Genomic DNA, 20,840 nt, shown 5'->3' with positions numbered 1-20,840 from the left:
TGAAAGCCAGTTCAATCTGGATCCAGCCAACCTCTTCAGTTACCTTCTACCCTCCTACTCAGACACCTTGCTCCAACCATTCATCCCAATCAACCCTTCCTAAGCTCTGTAGGTTCTCTCCTCATTCTCTCTGGAATGCTCTCTGTGCCTTATTTAAACCCTATCCACCCAGCAAGCTGTGGTAGGCAGCTAGGATGGCCTCAGTGGTCTCTGTCTCTGGGTATTCACACACTTGTGCAATTCCCTTCTCTGAGTGTGGGCAGAAACTAGTGACTCCTACTATGAATAGAATATGGCAAAGGAATGGGATTTCACTTCTCAGATATGTTACAAAAGGACTGTGGCTTCTGTCTTGGGCATTCTTGCTCTCTCCTGATCTCTCGTTCTGGGGGAAGCTGCACCATGTCTTGAGGTAGCCCTGTGGAGTGGCTTATATGCAAGGAACCAAGGCCTGCCAATGACTATTGAAGTGAGCTTGAAATCAGTTTCGTTTCCACCCCTATAGAGCCTCTAGTCTGAAAGCCCAATTGCAGCCTCATGACAGAGCTTGAGCCAGAGGCACCCAGCTAAGCTGCCCTGATTCCTGACCAAAAGAAATTGTGAGAAAAGAAATAGCTATTGTTTTAAGCCACTAAGTTTTGAGGTAATTTGCTTGTGGCAATAGATAATTAACACACAAGACCTGGCTCAAATTGGAGTCCCTGGGTGGTGCAAATGTTTAATGCACTTGGGGGCTGAAAGATGAAGGTTCAAGTCCATCCAGAGGCACCTCAGAAGAAAGGCCTGGCAATCTACTTCTGAAAAATCAGCCATTGAAAACCCTATGGGCTGCAGGCTCCAGAATGGGTTGGAGCCACTGCAGGCGCACCAGGCACCGCAGCTCCAGCCACCTCTGCCAGCCCTGGGACCGCATCTGCGTTCACACTTCTGCCTCGCCTGAGCAGACCTCAAAAGCAAAGACAAAGTGGCTGCCTGGGAAGCTCCCCAGTGGCCGGGAACCACAGGCTCCAGGATGGTTTGCAGGGGACTTCGCATGTCCTAAGAACTGCCTGTGCTCCCTCAACCCGCTCTACATCTTGGTCAGTCTGCTGCTAATTGGAATTGCTGTGTGAGGCATTGGCTTTGGGCTGATTTCCAGTCTCCGGGCGGTCAGTGTGGTCATTGCAGTGGGCGCCCTTCCGTTCCTGATTGCATTAGTGGGCTTATTAGAGCCAAATAACACCATAAGATTTCTTTCTTTTTTTTTTTTTTTTTTTTACATGATTATTCTCTTACTTGTATTTATTGTTCAGTGTTCTGTATCCTGGGCTTATTTAGCCCTGAACCAGGAGCAACAGGGTTAGCTTCTGGAAATTGGTTGGAACAATACAACAAGTGCTTGAAATGACATCCAGAGAAATTTAAACTGCTGTGGTTTCCGAAGTTTTAGCCCAATGACACCTGTTTGGCTACCTGTCTCAAAAGCTGTCACCAGTGCTCGCCGTGTATTCTGATAATAGGAGAATATGCCAGAGAGGTTTTGAGATTTCTTGGCAGCATTGGCCTGTTCTGTTTTACAGAGATCCTGGGCGTTTGGCTGACCTAGAGTTACAGGAACCAGAAAGATCCTCGAGTAATCCTAGTGCGTTCCTGTGATGGAAAAACAAGGAAAATCATTCATTTTCTGATCTCTTTCACTTTCTGTAATTTCTGTAATTTTTAAGTTAACCTGATTTGCCCATTTAATTGAGGAAATAGTATCTGAAAAATTACATAATTGACACTGAAATTATACACTTTTACTCTCAGGTTTCTCTAAATGTTTTTCTTTTCATTGCTGAAAAAAAAAATCGAACTCTGACGCTCAGTGGTGCTTATGATCTGCTGTATTCACAGTGCCTGGCACTGTCTGCTGTGGCCATTCTTAGCATTCGTACCTGCAAAAAAGCTTTGTATGGCACTATAGTGTTGATCATATTGTGAGTCTGAATACACATTTCATTGGAATAATTTTATATAGCACTGTGCTGTGTAGATAGTTCCTACTAGAAAAAGAGTTGAAGTTTATAAAAGCCAGAGAGTATGAAGTTCTGTCATGTTAAATTCAGTAAGGGAAATCCAAAATCTCAATTTTTTCGTCTTTTTAGGAAAGATGTGTTGTGGTGAAAACTTAATACAAAAGTGATACTTTAGTTCTAGTAGTCTTTTATGACTACATTAATGTATTCTAGAAACAGTTGTCTTTAGAAAAACGTTGGTTTAGTTTTTAAACTTTTACAGGTAAGTGCAATGGAGAAGTAGTCTTACGAAGCATTCTATTATGTAACATTTACCTTTACAACAAGTTAGAGTAATTAAGAAAGTATATTTATATAACCTTGATTATTATTTTGTGATAATTCGAAGTCCAAAAGACTGCATTTTTAGACATGTCACTATTGATACGTTGGCCCATGTAGCGAAAAGATATTTGATTACATCTTAAAAAATAAATGGTTAAATACCTTTTTCAGTATTTCTCAGTATTTAACAGCAACTTGTCAAATCCATGCATATTTGAACGTGATCTCTCATAATTTGAAATTGGTATTGTATATTATGTAAAAAAAATTAAAGAATGGTGTTATGGATTGAATTGTGTCCCCCTAAAATATGTGTCAACTTGGCTAGGTCATGATTTCCAGTAGTATGTGGTCATCCACCCTTTTGTCTTCTATTTCATGATTTTCAGTATTATGTGCTCATCTACCATTTTGTCTTCTGATGTGATTTTCCTATGTGTTGTAAATCCTGTCTCTATGATGCTAATGAGATGGGATTATCGGCAGTTATGTATACTCAGTCTATAAGATTAATCTACAATTTAAGCCAATCTCTTTTGAAATATAAAAGGAAAAAGTGAGCAGAGAAATAGGGGGACCTCATACTACCAAGAAAGTAGTACCAGAAGAAAAGCACGTTTTTGGACCCGGGGTCCCTGCACTGAGGAGCTCCTAGTCCAGGGGAAGATTTATAATAAGGATCTTCCCCCAGAGCTGACAGAAAGAGGATACCATTCCCTGGAGCTGAGGACCTGAATTTGGACTTCCAGCCTACTAGACTGTGAGAGAATAAACTTCTGTTTGTTAAAGCCATCAACTTGTGGCATTTCTGTTAGAGCAGCACTAGATGACTAAGGCAAATGGAAACTAAAAGAAAACACTATGGAGCACAGCTCTACCCTGACACACACAGGTTCACCCTAAGTTGGAGTGGACTCGATGGCAACTAGTTGGTACTGAGTTTTCCTTGACCTTCCTAGCCTACAGCAGCCTTTGCCTCCTGGGAACCTCCACGTACATTTGTTCTTCTCCTTGGCCATTTTGCACATCCATAATGTTAGCTCCTTTTCATACTGTGTGTTTCTCGTCCTAAGTAACCTGAAGCCAGGAGTTGCTTAAATTTCTTGTGTGTCCCTTTTCAGAGCTCATAGTTTAGCAAAGAAAAGAGATAAGTGGTCTTTGAGAGGCTAGACTGTCAGAGAGAGTGGCCCGACGTTTGCTAATTGACGGACAAATGACTTGTAGATGGGAAATGGAGGTGGATGCCAGAAGAGAGAAGAGGTGATTTTGGGTCTTTATCAGCCAGCCAGCCCCAACAGCCAGCCCTCCTTGTGACTTCTTGCTGGCGATTTCCCTCCTATTGTGTGAGACTCAGGGCCCTGGGTGGGCTGTCGTGAGAGGCAGCAGAGAGGGCGGCTCTGGGGTCATTTCAGAGGAGGGGAGTGATTGTTTTCTCAGTACCGTTCTCTCCGCGTTTATTCTTTCAATTGGCCTCTGTGGCAGGGTTGTTCTGAAGCCTACTTCCTACACGTAGCACCATTTGTTTAAAACACATACCACATACACACAACAAACCAAATGCAAAGGAAAAAGGGGGAAAAAAGGCTGCCGAAGATCAGAGTCACTAAAAGTTCAGGCTAAGAATAGACAAGGAACTCTGAGAGCCGCTCGGCTATGTGACCTTCTGCAGGGTCTTGGCCCTCAGCCCGACCCAGCTTTGTTTGTTTCTAGGCCTTTACAGAGACAGAGCACTGCCTGGAGAGTCAGGAGACCTGGGTGCCAGGCCTCCTTCGATGAGTCCTTCCTGTCTCTGGGCCTCAGTTTCCCATTTGCAAAATGAAGGATTGAACTAGGCACCAAGATTTTCCAACTCCAACACTGAGAGGAGGCAAAGGAAAATGGGGAGAATGCCAGCTGGCCTAGGAACCAGGAGACCTGGCTTCTCGTCCCAGCTTTGCCACGAAGGAGCCCAGCCTCTCTTGGCCTCTGCTTCATCATCTGTAAAATGGAGCTCTGGTGGTGCAATGGTTAAGCACTCCACTTAACCCAGTGGCTCTTCTGGAGAAAAGTCTGGTGATCTGCTCCCATAAAGATTACAGTCTAAGAAACTCTATGGGGCAGTTCTACTCTGTCATATAGGGTCTCCATCAGTCAGAATTGACTCAATGGCACACAACAACAACACTCATCAAATCTTTCTTGAGCGCATATTGTGTGCCAGGCCTGGTGCTAGGATAAGATAGTGGGACAAGACAAACACAGCCCATGCTGTCATGGATTTCCAGTCTGTTGGACTGGGGAGGAAGGGAGAACTGTGATCAAACAATTGCACAAATGAGCTTGGGGTTAATGCCAAGGTGAGTACTCCAAGGGAAGGACGACTGAGTTTCCTGAGGACCATAAGCAGCTCAGTGGCCACAATCTGCTTCAGATCCAAAGCCTCCATGATCCCACAGGCAGCTCTGAGAAACCTTTTTTTTTTTAAATTGTGCTTTAAGTGAAAGTTTACAATTCAAGTCAGTTTCTCATACAAAAACTTATACACGCAATTTTATGTGACCCTAGGTGCTCTCCCTACAATGTGACAGCACACCCCTTCTCTCCATCCTGTATTTCCCGTGTCCATTCAACCGGCTCCTGTCCCCCTCTGCCTTCTCATCTCACATACAGACAGGAGCTGCCCACATAGTCTCGTGTGTCTACTTGAGCTAAGAAGCACACTCCTCACCAGTATCATTTTATGTCTTATAGTCCAGTCTAATCTTTGCCTGAAGAGTTGGCTTTGGGAATGGTTTTAGTTTTGGGTTAACAGAAAGCCTGGAGGCCACGACCTCTGGGGTCTCTCCAGTCTCAGTCAGACCATTAAGTCTGGTCTATTTACTAGAATTTGAGGCCTGCATCCCACTTTTCTCCTGCTCCATCAGGGATTCTCTGTTGTTTTCCCTATCAGGGCAGTCATTGGTGGTAGCCAGGCACTCTGAGAAACCTTTTCAAGACTCCAAGGAACCCATGTTGTTATGGATTGAATTGTGTTCCCCCAAAATGTATGTCAACTTTGCTACTCAATGATTCCCAGTATTGTGTGATTGTCCACCATTTTGTCATCTGATGTGATTTTCCTATGTGTTGTAAATCTTAGCTCTATGATGTTAATGAAGTGGAATTATCGGCAGTTATGTTAATGTGGAAGGACTTAATATACAAGATTAGGGTTTTTTTAAAGTCAATCTCTTTTGAGATGTAAAAGAGAGAAGCAAGCAAAGAGATAAGGGTACCTCATACCACCAAGAATGAGGAACCATGAGTATAGTGTGTCCTTTGGACTGGGGTCCCTGTGCTGAGAAACTCCTTGACCAGGGAAGACTGATGACAAGGTCTTTCCTTCAGAGTAGACAGAGAACAGAGAAAGCCTTCCCCTGCAGCTGAAACCCTGAATTCGGACTTCTAGCCTCCTAGACTGTGAGAGAATAAATTTCTCTTTGTTAAAGCCATCCACTTGTGCTATTTCTGTTGTAGCAGCATTAGATATCTAAGACACACATCTAATGCCATAGCTTTTTCAGAATGGCACAGCTCAATTAAACCAAGCAACCGAGAACCATCTATTGGGTCCCTACTGCAGGGAAACCACCACCCAATTTCTGCCTTCCTGGCGCTTCCATGAGTGGGCAGGCTGGACTCAGACACTGACACCACTATGGAGTGTCTCATACCACTCTCCGCTAATTGCCTCTTCAGGCAGTAACTTTTGTGACAGTCAAGAATCGATGGGGATTTAGATGTGCTAGGCAGAGAAATTTCCTTACGAGCCCTGAGATAGGCCCTGAGGGTCTGTTGGATAGTTTTGGGCAAACAGAAACAACAGTATCAGGGTGCAATGGCCCCATTTCTTCCAACCAGACAGTACAAGCTCCTGAGACATACAAGGGAGGTCCAACGTAGGAAGCTCCTAAGGCCTCTGTTTGGGCAGGAGAGATGCAAGCCCCCCTTTCTGTCAAGGAGGAAAAGCCCGCTCCTTTACCTGCACGAACACTGCAGGTATTCATACATGGATTGGGAAACCTGCTACTGTAAACTTCCTGACTTGGGACTGCTGCCTCTCTTCTGAGTTGGTGACCTCATTTGTAAAACAAGGGTTAGATGGTCTCCAAAGTCCCTTACCACACCTGGAAAGATGGCTAAAATCTGATTCTTTCTTCCAGTAAAACTGGTGGCTGCAGCTGTGGAGTATGAGCCATGGAATTGTAGACAAGTTATTAAGCTTTCTAAACCCGACTGGAGAAATAATTTGGAAAAGGATAGCAATAACGGTTGCACAGCTCAAAGAATGTAATCAATGTCACTGAATTGTACATGTGGAAATTGTTGAAATGGTGTTTCTTTGGCTGTGCATACTTTCACCCTCGACCCCTCAAAAAAAAAAAGTGTTCGAAGAAGATTTCAAAAGATGTTACTGTTTAGTTTTTAGATTTTAAAATCAAAAGAGTAATACATGCACATGATTTAAAAAAAATCAAAGACTACAAAAGAATATACTGTAAAGGAATATGTTCTCCGTCCCAACCCAGAACCCCTGGTCCCCTCCCCTTAGGCAACTAGTCATTTCTGTCTCTCCTTCTAGAAATAGTCGAGGCATAAACAATTATTCTTTAAAGTCTATTATATCTTTTCCTTTTAGTACAAGTGGAAGGAAATGATATTCTGTTCTGCACTCTTCTTTTTTTTTTTAAATAATATATTTCCCAGCATGTTCCAAGAGCCCTGGTGGTACAGTGGTTAAGAGCTTGGCTGCTAACCAAAAGGTCAGCAGTTCAAATCCACCAGCCATTCATTGGAAATCCATACTCCCACCTCTGAGAAGAATTCCATAGCAGAGACTCACTGCAATTATTTTAATGAGTCCTCTAGTTGAACATTCTGATTGTTTCGAATCTTTTTCGAGAATAAGCAGTGTTGCACATATAACTTTAGGCGCCTGCAGGAATATATCACCCAGGGGATCAGTTCCTAGTTCTGGTGTTGCAGGGTGTTGCATGTTAAACATCAATATTACTAAAATGACAACTTCCTTAGAGTCAATCCCAGTGTATACTCAGATCAAGAATTCATTCATTCATTTTTTATTTGACCAATATTTGAGAGCCTGCTGTGTGCCAGACACTATTCTAGGCCCTAGGGTCACAGCAAATGAACAACAACAACAAAAAGACAAAACGCTATTCTCTAATGGAGCTTACATTCTTGTAGGGGGAGAGGTAAACAAAAAAGTAAACTACATGTATTTCAGGTGGTGATAAGTGCTATAACTAAAATAGAGAAAGGAGTGTTGGCCAGAGGTGGGGGTTGACAATTTAAGTAGGGTGGTGAGGGTGTAAGGAGCCTTAGTGGCGCCGTGGTTAACATGTAGCTGCTAACCAAAAAGTCGGCAGTTCGAACCCACCAGTACTCCTTGAGAGAATGATGTGGCAGTCTGCTTCCATAAAGATTTACAGCCTTGGAAACACTATGGGGCAGTTCTACACTGTACTATTGGGTTGCTATGAGTCAGAATTGACTCAGTGGCAGTGGGTTTGTTTTCTGGGGGTTTGGTGAGGGTATGAGAATTCTAAGCTGAGGCTTATCTGTAAAATAGACATAATAACACTACCTGTACCACACAGTTCAACTCTGTTCTATAGGGTCGCTATGAGTCGGAATTGACTCGATGGCACAGGGTTTTTTTTTTTTTTATACCATAAGATTATGTCTTGCACATAGTGAACATATTATAAATGGCAGCTATTATTATTATAAACAAGAGGTCCCTGGGTGGTGCAAATGGTTTGCATTCAACTACTAACCTAAAAACGTTGGTGGTTGGAACCCCCTCAGTGGCACCATGGAAGAGAGACCTGGCGATCTGCTTCCAGAAAGATTACAGTGAAGAGGCGGAGCCAACACAGAGTTATAGCTAGAACCACCATGCCGTGCCTTCACAGCAAATACCCAAAAAACTAAGTAAAACAGATACAAACATCAATCCTGGAACCCTAAGCGTCAAATGAAGGGATAAAGGACTCAACCAGGCACCAAATGGAATAAGAAACTGACAGAGAACAGAGAGCGAGAAGAGCTACGGAGTGGAGATTCCCTATCAGCTAACGCAGCACAGATTCGCCATCTTGGACCCCTCAGCTACCAAAAACAGCAGGCAGGGAGTACGGGAAGGCAACTACATGGAGCTCCCAGCGGGAGACAGAGCACCCAGTAACCAGGGATATGCTCTTTCTCACCCTCATTTCCTCTGCACAGCCTCTGCCTCTTTCTGGCAGGCCACAGTCCCTTGCCCTGGGAGGCACCAGCTCTTTGCCACTTGGATTTGCCCTGTCCCCACCAGCTGGCTCCTTCAGTGCCATTTTTTTTGTTGCTGTTGTTGCTTTTTTGGCTTCTTTTGGTTTCTTCTCTCTCTCTCACCTCCTTACTTTTCTTTCGACCTGGTGCCATATGCCATCTCTGCGCCTTCTTGACCGGCTGAGCAGCACTGATTGGCTGGGGAACCACTTCCCCAATCTGCACTGCCAAGCCTTGGGGCTTTTCTTGCCTCTTTTTTCTCAATTTCTTTCTCTCTCTACTTTCCTTTCTCCCAAACACCTGACATTGTGTGCCATCTCTGCTCCTTCTAGGTGGGCTGTGCAACATCACTCAGCCAAGGAGCCCTTTCTCTGATCCATGCAGCCGGGCCAGTGGGATCCCTTGTGGCATTTTCTTTTTCTTTTTGTCTTTTCTCAGTTTCTTGCCTCTCTCTAGCTTCCTTCCTTTCCTTCCTCCCCACAACCTGGGCATGTGAGCCTTTCTCTCTCTCTTTTTTTTTTTTTTCCAGTTTCTTATCTGACTCTCCCTCCCTTCCTTTCCTTTCTCCCACTCACCTAGCTACATGTGCCATCTCTGCCCCTTCTTGATGGGCTGCGCCTCACCATCTAGCTAGAAAGCCACTGACACATGGCTTCCCTGGGTCTACGCCACTCCAATGGCAGGCTCCCTCAGTACATTTTTGTTTTGTTTTTGGCTTCTGTTTCTCTCTCTTCTTTCCCACACCCACTTAGCTCCACGCATCACATCCTCCCCCTTCCCTCCTGCCTATATGCACCACACACTAAGCACCCCATCCCCAAGTGCGATACAGGCATGGACCAGGGAACTCCGCCCTGCTCTGCCCCCTGGCCCTGCCCTATCAACCCCATTACATACCGCAAATGACCTATTCCCATCCCTCCCCTTCCACTGGACCTGTCCTGCAGCATCATAGCTGAGCAACTTGTCCTGTCCACCTAGACAAGGTGATAAGAAGTATCATACCCACAGATGAGCAAACAAAAAAGAATGCCCAGACTGCCTACCCGGAATTTACTAAATAAAACACAAAAGCAGGATGAAACAAATTTACAATCAATAAATGAAGAAAATAATTCTGAATATCCCAAAGACATCAGACAATATCAAAACATATAAAAAAAAAAAAAAAAAACAGGACAGGGTGGTTCCAGTAAGCATCCAAAATAAAACACCAAATGACCTTCTGGTAGAAGAAAGGGCACTGGAACTACCTGACAGGGAATTCAAAACTCTAATATTCAGGACTCTACAAGAGGTGAAGGAAAACGCAGACAAAAATAAGGAAAAAATAGACAAAACCATGGAAAACACAGACAAAATCATAGAACAGACAGACAAAACAACGGAGGAGTTCAAGAAAATAATACAGGAAAAAATGTCAAAATAAACACACAACTAGAAATCATACAAAAACAGCAATTAGAAATCCAAAAGATAAACAAGATTTCAGAAATGGACAGTGTCATAAAAGGTTCGAGGAGCAAGTTTGAAGCAATAGAAGACAGGATCAGCAAAATTGAAGACAAATCCTTGGATACCGTTTTGTTCGAGGAAAAATCAGAGAAAAGAACCAAGACAAAAGAAGAAACTCTGAGAACGATGAGATACAATCAAAAGCAAATATTTGTAAGTTATCGGAGTTCCAGAACAGGGGAGAAAACAGAAAACACAGAATCATTGAAGAATTGCTGACAGAGAACTTCCCTAAGGGCAACATGGCACTATAAACAGAAGCACCACGCCATCCTTCCACAGCAAAGACCCGAAAAACTAAGTAAAACAGAGACAAATGTCATTCCTGGAACCCGAAGTGTCAAATGAAGAGATAAAGAACTCAGCCAAACACCAAATGGAATAAGAAACTGACAGAGGACAGATAAAGCAGGGAGGAATATGTGCGGAGGTTCCTTGTCAGCTAACACAGCATGGATCCAGCATCTTGGACTCCTGTTGGAGATCAGCTGACAGGCAGCACGGGAAAGCAGCATGACAGAGCTCCCAACAGGAGACAGAGCACCCAATAACCAGCGATACATAGTTTCCCACTCCCCATTCTATCCCCGCTGCTCTACCTCTGAGCTCCCTTGCTGGTGGCAGTGTTTCGGCGGTCTGGGAAGTGCAGCGTCCATGCTGCTTGGATTTTCCCCACCCACATCACATATCAGCAGACAGAGAGTACCGGAAAGCAGCTTCACAGAGCTACCAGCAGGAGACACAGCATCCAGTAACAGGTGATATACGCTTTCCTGACCTCTACCCCTCTTTGCCTCCTCCTTTGGCCTCCTCTGCTTCCCACCAGCCACAGCCTCTTGGCCAGGAGGCAATTGCTTCCACCCTGGGCTGCTTGGAATCGCCCCACCCACACTGGCAAGGTCCCTGAGCTGATGTTGCTTCTTTCCCTCTCTTTTGGTTTCTTCCATGCCTCCCACAACCTCCCCCTACTTTCTCTTGAACACCTGGCTCCATGCACCATCTTTGCTTTTTCTTGAAAGCCTGTGAAGCCCTGCTCGACAGGGGAGCCACTCCCCCAGCCCGCAACACCACGCTGGTGGGATCTCTGGGGCTTTTTTTTTTTTTTGCTTGTTTTTTGTTCTCTTTTGTTTTGTTTGCTTGTTTTCTTTCTCTTTTAGCACTTGGGAGCCCCTTCTAGCTGGGCTGCACTGCACAGCTTAGGAGGCACTCCCCCAATCTGCGCAGCCACGTGGACAGGATCCCTGGGGGCATTTCTTCCTTCCCTTCCCTCCCCTCCCCTCCCCTTCCCTTCCTTCTCTCTCTCTCTTTCTTTTCTCTCTTTTTCCCTTTCTGTCTTTCTTCATTTGTCAGTTCTTGTCCGTCTATACTTACCTTCTTTTCCTGTCTCCTGATTACCTGGTGCTGTGTGACATTTATCCCCCTCTAACCAGGCCACACTGCACAGCCTGGGATACTTCCCTGGTCTTCACAGCCACACCAGTGGGACCCCTGGGGCTTTTCTTTTCCAAATTTTTATCTAGTTTTTTTTTCCTTTTCCTTTTTACATTTCTCCATTTCTCAGCTTCTCATCTCTCCACTTCAATGGCAAGCTCCCTTTGCACTCCTTTCATTTTCTTCTTTCTTTGTTTGTTTTTGGCTCCTGTTTCTCAATCTTCTTTCCTTTACCAATATTAGCTCCATACATCACAACCTCCCCCCTCTTTCCTGTCTACTTTCACCATGTGTTGAACATCACACCTCCGAGCAGCACGGGCACAACCTACAGGAACCTACCTAGCACTGATTCCTGGCCCACCCTGTCAGCCCTAGTACATGTCACAAACAACCTACCCCAACTTCTCCCCTTCAGCTGGGCTTGCCCTGCTGCACCATAGCTGAGTGACTGGCCCTGCCCATTGGACAAGGAGGTAAAAAGTATAGTGCCTAGAAAAAGGAAACAACAAAGAATTCACAGCCTGCCTGCTCAGACATAACCAAATTAAAAAAAAAAAAACAGGACAAAACAAACAAATCTACAATCAAGAAATGAAGAGAATAAATACTGAATGTCCTGAAGACAGCAGACAATATCAAAACACAAAATAAAATAAAATAAAAAAAGAACAGGATGGTTCCAGTAGGTATCCAAAATAAAACACCAGATGACTTAACAGTAGAAGAAAAGGCACTAGAACTACCTGATGGGAATTAAAACCTCTAATATTCAGAGCAATCCAAGAGTTAAACCAAAAAGCAGACAAAAATGAGGAAAAAACAGACAAATTTATGGAAAAGGCAGACAAATTCATGGAAAATACAGACAAAAAATGGGAGAATTCAGGAAAATAATAGAGGAACAAAATGCCAAAATAAATTCACAACTAGACATCATACAAAACAACAATTAGAAATCCAAAAGATAAACAACAAGATTTCAGAAATGGACAGTGTCATAGAAGAGCTGAGGAGCAGGTTTGAAACGATGGAAGACAGAATCAGTGAAATTGAACACAAACACTTGGATACATCTCCGTTTAAAGAAAAATCAGGAAAATGAACAAAGAAAAATGAGGAAACCCTGAGAGGTATGTGCGATATAATCACAAGGAAAATCTGTGAGTGATCAGAGTTCCAGAACAGGTAGAGAAAACAGAAAACACAGAGAGGATCCCTGAAGTATTGCTGACAGAAAACTTCCCTGATATCATGAATGATGAAAAGCTGACAATCCAAGAAGATCAATGAACGCCATATACAATAGACCCCAAAAGAAAAACACCAAGTCATATCATAATCACACTTGCTAAAACCAAAGATAAAGAAAACATTCTGAGAGCAGTTCGAGAAAAAAAAAAAAAAATCACATACAGAAAGAAACAAGAAGACTAAGCTCTGATTATTTGGCAGAAACCATGCAGGCAAGAAGGCAATGGGATGAGATATAGAAAATCTTGAAAGAAGAAAATGTCACCCAAAAATAATATATCCTGCAAAACTCTTGTTCAAATATAATGGCAAAATTAGGATATTTCCAGATAAGTAGGAATTAAGGGAATACATAAGAACAAAACCAAACTTACAAGAATTATTAAAGGGAGTCCTCTGGTTAGAAAACCAAATCTACGCTACAAGACCATATCAGCCAGATACCAACCTAGGTAATGAACTCTCAAGGATAAAACAAAACTAAAAAGTTTGCAATAGGGAAAAAAGAAAAACCAAACCCATTGCCGTCAAGTCGATTCTTACTTATAGCGACACTACAGGACAGAGTAGAACTGCCCCATAGAGGTTTCCAGGGAGTGCCTGGTGGATTTGAACTGCTGATAGTTTGGTTAGCTGCCATAGCTCTTAACCACTACACCACCAGGGTTTCCAGCAGGAAACCAGAAAGGTAAGTCTGTAAATGACAACAGCATCAGAACAGCAAAAGAAGGAATAAACCATGTAGGTATAGAACTTTCAAATGGAGATGAAGTCAAGGCAATACCAAGTAATAAATACTGGTTTAAACTCAGGAAGATAGGGGCAAATTTCAAGGTGACCACAAAGAAAGTTAACAAACCTACTCATCAAAATAAAGAAGAAAAATATAAAGTCTAAGTAAACACAAAATCTACAAAAACAAAAGAAACAACAACAAAAATCCACAAACAAAAGGAATTCAGCATAGGGGAATAACAGGAACAAAGAAAATGTCAGTACCACAAGAAAAAGCACTACAAAATGAGAGCAATAAACTCACACCTATTAATAATCATACTGAACGTAATGGCCTAAAACCAAAACCCATTGCCGTGGAGTTGATTCTAACTCACAGCAACCCTGTAGGACAGAGTAGAACTGCCCTATAGGGTCTCCAAGGAACACTGGTTGATTCGAACTGCTGACCTTTTGGTTAGTAGCTGAACTCTTAACCACTATGTCACCAGGGTTTCCAAATGGCCTAAATGCACCCATAAGGAGACAGAGAGTGACAGAATGGATTAAAAAACAGGACCCATCAATATGCTGTCTACAAGAGACACACCTGAGAAACAAAAACATAAACTTATTAAAAATCAAAGGATGGAAAAAAATATATCAAGCAAACAGCTACCAAAAAAGATCAGGAGTGACAATACTATCTCAGATAAAATAGACTTTAAAACAAAACAAAGGCCAAAGAAGGGCATTACATAATGATTAAAGGGACAATCCATCATGAAGACATAACCATAATAAATATCCATGCACCCAATGACAGGGCTCCAAAATACAAAAAAAAAAAAAAGCTCTAACAGCACTGAAAAAAGAAATGGACAGTTCCAAAATAACAGCATGAGACTTCCACACACTTTTTTTTTAAATTTTTATTGTGCTTTAAGTGAAAGTTTACAAATCACATCAGTCTCTCATACAAAAATTGATATACACCCTGGTACTCTCCCCCTAATGAGACACCACACTCCTCTCCACCCTGTATTTCCACGTCCATTCAGCCAGCTTCTGCCCCCTCTGCTTTCTCATTTCCCCTCCAGACAGGAGCTGCCCACATAGTCTCTTGTGTCTACTTGGTCCAAGAAGCTCACTCCTCACCCGTATCATTTTCTATCATATAGTCCAGTCCAATACCTGTTCTCCATCACCACTGCCGTAAGCAGCCAGGGCCCGGGCGCTGGTGCCACCCTCCTCGAAGGTAAATTCCTCAACATAATAAAGGGCATCTATATAAAACCAAAAGCCAACATCATTCTTAAAGGAGAAAGCCTGAAAACATTCCCCTGGAGAACAGGAACAAGACAAGGATGCCCTTTACCACCATTCCTATTTAACATTGTGCTGGAAGTCCTAGCTAGAGCAATGAGGCTAGAAAAAAATAAAGGGCATCCAAATTGTTAAGGAAGAAGTAAAACTGTCCCTATTTGCGAATGATTTGATACTATAGGTAGAAAACCCAAAAGACTGCAGGAGAAAGAATCAGCAGAGTAGCAGGATACAAGGCAAACATACAAAATTCAGTTGGATTCCTATACACCAATATTGAGAATGATGAAAAGAAAATTAGGAAAACAATATCATTTATAACGGCCCCCTAAAAAAAAAAAATACTTAGGAATAAATCTAACCAGGGACGTAAAAGACCTGTACAAAGAAAACTACAAAACGCTACTGCAAGAAACCAAAAGGGACTTACATAAATGGAAAAACATACCATGCTCATGGATAGGTAGACTCAACATTGTGAAAATGTCCACTCTACCCAAAAAAAAAACCCAAAGCAACCTACAAATACCATGCAACCCCAATCCAAATACCAACAGCATTCTTTAAAGAACTACTCATTAACTACTTATTAACTATCCAAGAAGCCTCGGATAAGTAAAGCACTACCGAAGAAGAATAAAGTAGGAGTACTCACACTACTTGACTTCAGAACCTATTATACAGCTATAGTGTCGTAACAGCCTGGTGCTGGTGCAAAAACAGACACATTGACCAATGGAACAGAATTGAGAACACAAATGTAAATCCATCTGCCTAGGGTCAAAAGCCCATCAAATGGGGAAAAGACAGTCTTTTCAACAAATGATGCTGGCAAAACTGGATGTCCATCTGCAAAGAAATGAAAGAGGACCCATACCTCAAACCACACACAAAAACTAATTCAAACTAGATCAAAGACCTAAATATAAAACCAAAAACTATAACGAGCATAGAAGAAAAAATACGGTAAATGTTAGAGCCCCTTATACACAGCATTAACAGGATACAAACCATAACTAACAATGCAAACACCAGAATATAAGCTAGATAACTGGGATGTTCTAGAAATTAAACACCTGTGCTCATCAGAGTGCTTAATTATCAATTTACTTAATTTAATTACCAGTTTACTCAAAAGAGTAAAAAGAACCTACAGACTTGGAAAAAATTTTTGGCTATGACAAATCCAACAAAGGTCTAATCTCTAAAATCTACGGGAAAATCCAACACATCTACCAGAAAAAGACAAATAATCCAATTAAAAAACAGGCAAAAGATATGAACAGACACTTCGCCAAAGAAGACATTCAAGCTGCTAACAGGCAAGTGAGGAAATGCTTCTGATCACTAGCCATTACAGAAATGCAAATCAAAACCACAGTGAGATACCATCTCACACCAACATTACTGGCAGAAAAAAAAAAAAAAAAACCTGAAAATAATAAATGCTGGAGAGGCTGTGGGGAGAATGAAACTCTTAAGCACTGCTAGTGGGAATGCAAAATGGTTCAATCATTTTGGAAAATGATATGGCACTTCCTTAAAAAGCTAGAAATAGAAATACCATATGACCCAGTCCCACTCCTAGGAATATATCCTAGAGAAAAAAGAACCATCACACGAATAGACATATGCACACCCATGTTCCTTGCAGTATCATTCATAATAACGAAAAGATGGAAACAACCTAGGTGCTTACCAACAGATGAAGGGATAAACAAATTATGGTACATGCACACAATGGAATACTACACAACAATAAAGAACAACGATGAATCTGTGAAGCATCTCACAACGTGGCTGAATCTGGAGGACATTATGCTGAGTGAATTAAGTGAATCACAAAAAGACAAATACTGTACGAGACCACTACTATAAAAGCTCAAGGAAAGGTTTACACACGTAAAGAAACAATCTTTGATGGTTACAAGGGAGGGGTGGGGATGGAAAAACACTAAATAGACAATAGGTAAGTGGTAACTTTGGTGAAGGGAAAGACAGTACACAATACTGGAGAAGCCAGCACAACTTGTCCAAGGCAAGGTCATGGAAGTTCCATAGATACAACCAAACTCTCTGAGGTACCACGCTACTGGGCTGGGGACCGTGGTCTCAGGGGACATCTAGCTCAACTGGCATAACATAGTTCATAGAGAAAATGTTCTACATCCTACTGTGGTAAGTAGTGTCTGAGGTCTTAAAAGCTTATAAGGGGCCATTTAAGATACTCCACTGGTCTCACCCCATCTGGAGCAAGAAAGAATGAAGAAAACCGAAGACACAATGGGAAGATTAGTCCAAAAGACTAATGGACTACAACCACCACAGCCTCCGCCAGACTGAGTCTAGCACAACTAGATGGTGCCCGGCTACCACCACTGACTGCTCTGACAGGGATCACAATAGAGGGTCCCTGACAGAGCTGGAGAAAAACGTAGAACAAAATTCTAAATCACAAAAAACAAACAAACAAAAAGACCAGACTTACCGGTCTGACATAGGCTGTAGAAACCCCGAGAATATGGCCCCCGGACACCATTTTAGCTCAGTAGTGAAGTCATTCCTGAGGTTCACCCTTCAGCCAAAGATTAGATAGGCCCATAAAACAAAATGAGACTAAATGGGCATACCAGCCCAGGGACAAGGACAAGAAGGCAGGCGGGGACAGGAAAGCTGGTAATGGGGAGCCCAAAGTCGAGAAGGGGAGAGTGTTGACATGTTGTGGGCTTGGCCACCAATGTCACAAAACGATATGTGTTTTAATTGTTTAACGAGAAACTGGTTTGCTCTGTAAACTTTCATCTAAAGTACAATTAAAAAAAAAAAAGATTACAGTCAAGAAAACTCATGGAGCGGTTCTACTGTGTCACACATGAGTTGAAATCAGTTCAATGGCAAGGGGCTTGGGCTTTTTGTTGTTGCTATAAAGAACTTTACAGCTGAGGAAAATGCGGCCCAGAGAGACGCACTTTGTCTAAGGTCTCAAGGAAAATTAGTGGCTGAGTAAGAACCAGACGCCAGGCTCCTGACACCCATGTAACTGTCAAGGTACGGAAGCACCAGGAAGCCATCCTCCCGGAGCTGATAGTGGCCTGCGTGGTTTTCAGGTGGAGGACGCTCCGATAATGTGCTTTTCAACATCAGCAAGAAGGGAGGGGAGACGTGGAAGGCCTTTCTCTGAGGAAAACAAGTCGGCTCTCCCGGACGGAGGCTAAGCCTGCCGGGTGTGTGCACAAGACGCCCCAACTCAAGCCAGCACACTCAGCCAAAGGCAACAAGCTTTCTGGCTGCTGCTGGCCATCTGCTCTGATGAGACTCTCCCAAGCCCTGGACTCCCATTGGTTTCATTCCAAGGAATCTCCTGGAGAGAAGATAAGCAGAAGTGAAGTCACAGCTGTAGAAATAATATGATCTGGAGGGAACTTGCATTCTGTTTGGCTGGGTAAGATTTTCAAGTAGGCCACATGGGTGGTGGTGGTCTCTCAATCGCTCTCTGTGCCCATTCTTCTCACCGTGGCACCTCCTATCCCCACCTACAACCAGGGATCCACTGCTTTCCCGGGCCTCTGGCTGCTTAGGGCCTTCTCCCTGCCTGTGTTCCAACCTTCCATTTAGCCTTCTCCATTCTTTATTGGAAATCTCCCTCCCTCCACTCATCCTCTCCCCTCCTTTGGGAATATCTATTTTGAAAGAATAAGTTTACTAGCTGGACAAAGTTGGCATGGACAGGATTCCAGGAGGCCAGCACCGTGGGCTTGACCTCTTTAATAAGTGCTTATATGCAGTGGTGTCACTAGGAGAGTGCGGGTGTGTGGACCAAGCTGGGTGACACCGTCAGAGGGGGTGACACCAAAACGACCATTGATAAAATTTTTTTGCAGTGTTGCTGCAGAAATTTATTTTTTATAAAAATATCCCTGTAGTTAGCTATAACAACAAAAACATATTTTGTAAGTCCAGCTTACATTTATCAATATACCTACAAGGCTAAAACTCTATGCTATTTTATTATTTTCTAACGCGCTCCAGTCAGAGCTGTCGTTATTACCCAATTACAAGGACGCTTCAAATCACGTGTTTTTTTCTGTATGACAAGGACACGCTGTCATTTTTGTGGCTGCCGGTGGTTTTTTATAGTTGCTGATTTTGTAAAACTTTCTAGCGTCTTAGCTACAATATTGTGATAATTAGTATTTGTAAACTTATACCATTAACTTTTTTTGAGAATGAAGTCGTAATGAAAGGAAAAGAAGGAGAAAAATCAAAAAAGGCTTCCACTTAGTTACTAATAATGTAATTCAATGGAGAAAGATTTTACAAAACAATTTTTGTTGTTAGTAGTCATATAAGAAATATTACATTTAAGCAGTTTACAACTATATTTATCACATATTTAGTTGAGATATTCACTTAGTAGTGAAACGCTTGTGTATTTATTCCTGTTTATTTTATGGTATTATTTCATTTATGAATATATTTCCATATGCATTTGTCTACAACTTCCACATTATTTGGACTGTTACTGGTCATGCAAACCTAATCCATTAATGTATCTCATGTAATGATGAAGTTTAATGAGAAAACGAACATAATTTTGATGTAGGTCTTAATGCTTTTACTTCAAATTCTATTATTTTCTTACTGAATTTTCACTTTAACTGCATGAAACTATGTAAATGTAAATACATTTAGGCTGTGCATATGATATTGTAATTTAAAGGTGTAATTTTAATTTTATTAGTTGTTTATGTCACTACTATTGCCATTACAGTCAGTGATACCGAGGAACTAATGATTTACAGTGACACGAGTACAAAAAACATTGCTAAGGATTCTGTATGGTCTAGTATGGGAGGAGGTCTATGGGGGCAGTGACACCATGAGTTACCGCACTGGGTGACACCAACTCTAGTGACGCCACTGCTTATAGGAACTTGAGCAAGTCCGTTAGCTTCTCCGGGCCTCAATTTCTTAATCTAAAAACTGCTATGTATCATTTCAGGTATTGTGAAGTAGATTTTTCTGCAGAAGTCAGACCCAATGATCTACCTAAAGACAAAAAGTACACAGAGAAATGGTGAGGCGAGGGTAGAAGTTTTTAGGGTAGAGGTGCAGGACACTAGTGTGTTACTAAGTGATGTGGCATGATGACCAATAGATGGCAAATGGCACCCAGTACCTAGTCCTAGAAGGATGTTCACACCTGGGCAGGAAGGAGGCCTAGGCTTTAAAGTCTACTCCTATATTGAGTAGACCTCAATGCGAGGACAATCCAGACCAGCTCTGGAGCAGGCCATATCTACTCTCGAGAGGGGAAGTGTAAGTAAAAGAAGCTTTAGCCCAGGTCACCAACCCCTCAGCGACTTGAGCATCACAGTGGAGGGGCTAGCTACAAAATTCCTCTCTAAGATTGGAGTAGAAAGAGGAGAGAAACATTCAAGCAGATTGACAAGAGGGATCTTGAACTCATATTTGCAAAAGCGACCTAAGAAGGCTTCCAAAGATGTTAGGTCTATGAAAAATAGACTTGCTGCATACAAGTTCAAGATTTTTTACACTTCTTTTTAACCTTAAAATACATACCATCACATATATAGTCAGAATATCAAACATTCCCATTGCCACTCATAACAACCCTGTAGGACAGAATACAACTGCCCCATAGGGTTTTCAGGGAGTGGCTAATGGATTTGAACCATTGACTTTTATGGTTAGCAGCTGAGCTCTCAACCTCTGAGCCACCAGGGCTCCATCCAAAAATTACTTGAATATATTTTCTCTGTGTACATATGTTATCAATTTGATACATAGATTAAACTGTTTCTGATTTTTTTATCAGTATTAGAGTTTGCTTTTTAATATCCTACTTCATGTCTTCATTTTAAACAATACAGTATAGCAAACTGTATAGCAATTAGAATAGCAAATTGTTGGTTCATCCCTATTCCCTCCATACCATTTCTACCACCC

The 20,840-nt window shown here is 42.2% G+C and overlaps 1 pseudogene; it reads left to right on the top strand.

Moving 5' to 3' along the window:
- Positions 1-842: 842 nt before the first annotated feature.
- Positions 843-1,635, top strand: LOC126066092 (tetraspanin-13-like; annotated as a pseudogene).
- The last annotated feature ends 19,205 nt before the right edge of the window (positions 1,636-20,840 follow it).

The sequence above is a fragment of the Elephas maximus genome, chromosome 22 (assembly GCF_024166365.1).
Source record: "Elephas maximus indicus isolate mEleMax1 chromosome 22, mEleMax1 primary haplotype, whole genome shotgun sequence".
In the NCBI taxonomy this organism is placed as follows: domain Eukaryota; kingdom Metazoa; phylum Chordata; class Mammalia; order Proboscidea; family Elephantidae; genus Elephas; species Elephas maximus.
The sequence above is the reverse complement of the archived record's forward strand: the minus strand, read 5'-3'. Positions and strand labels throughout refer to the sequence as shown.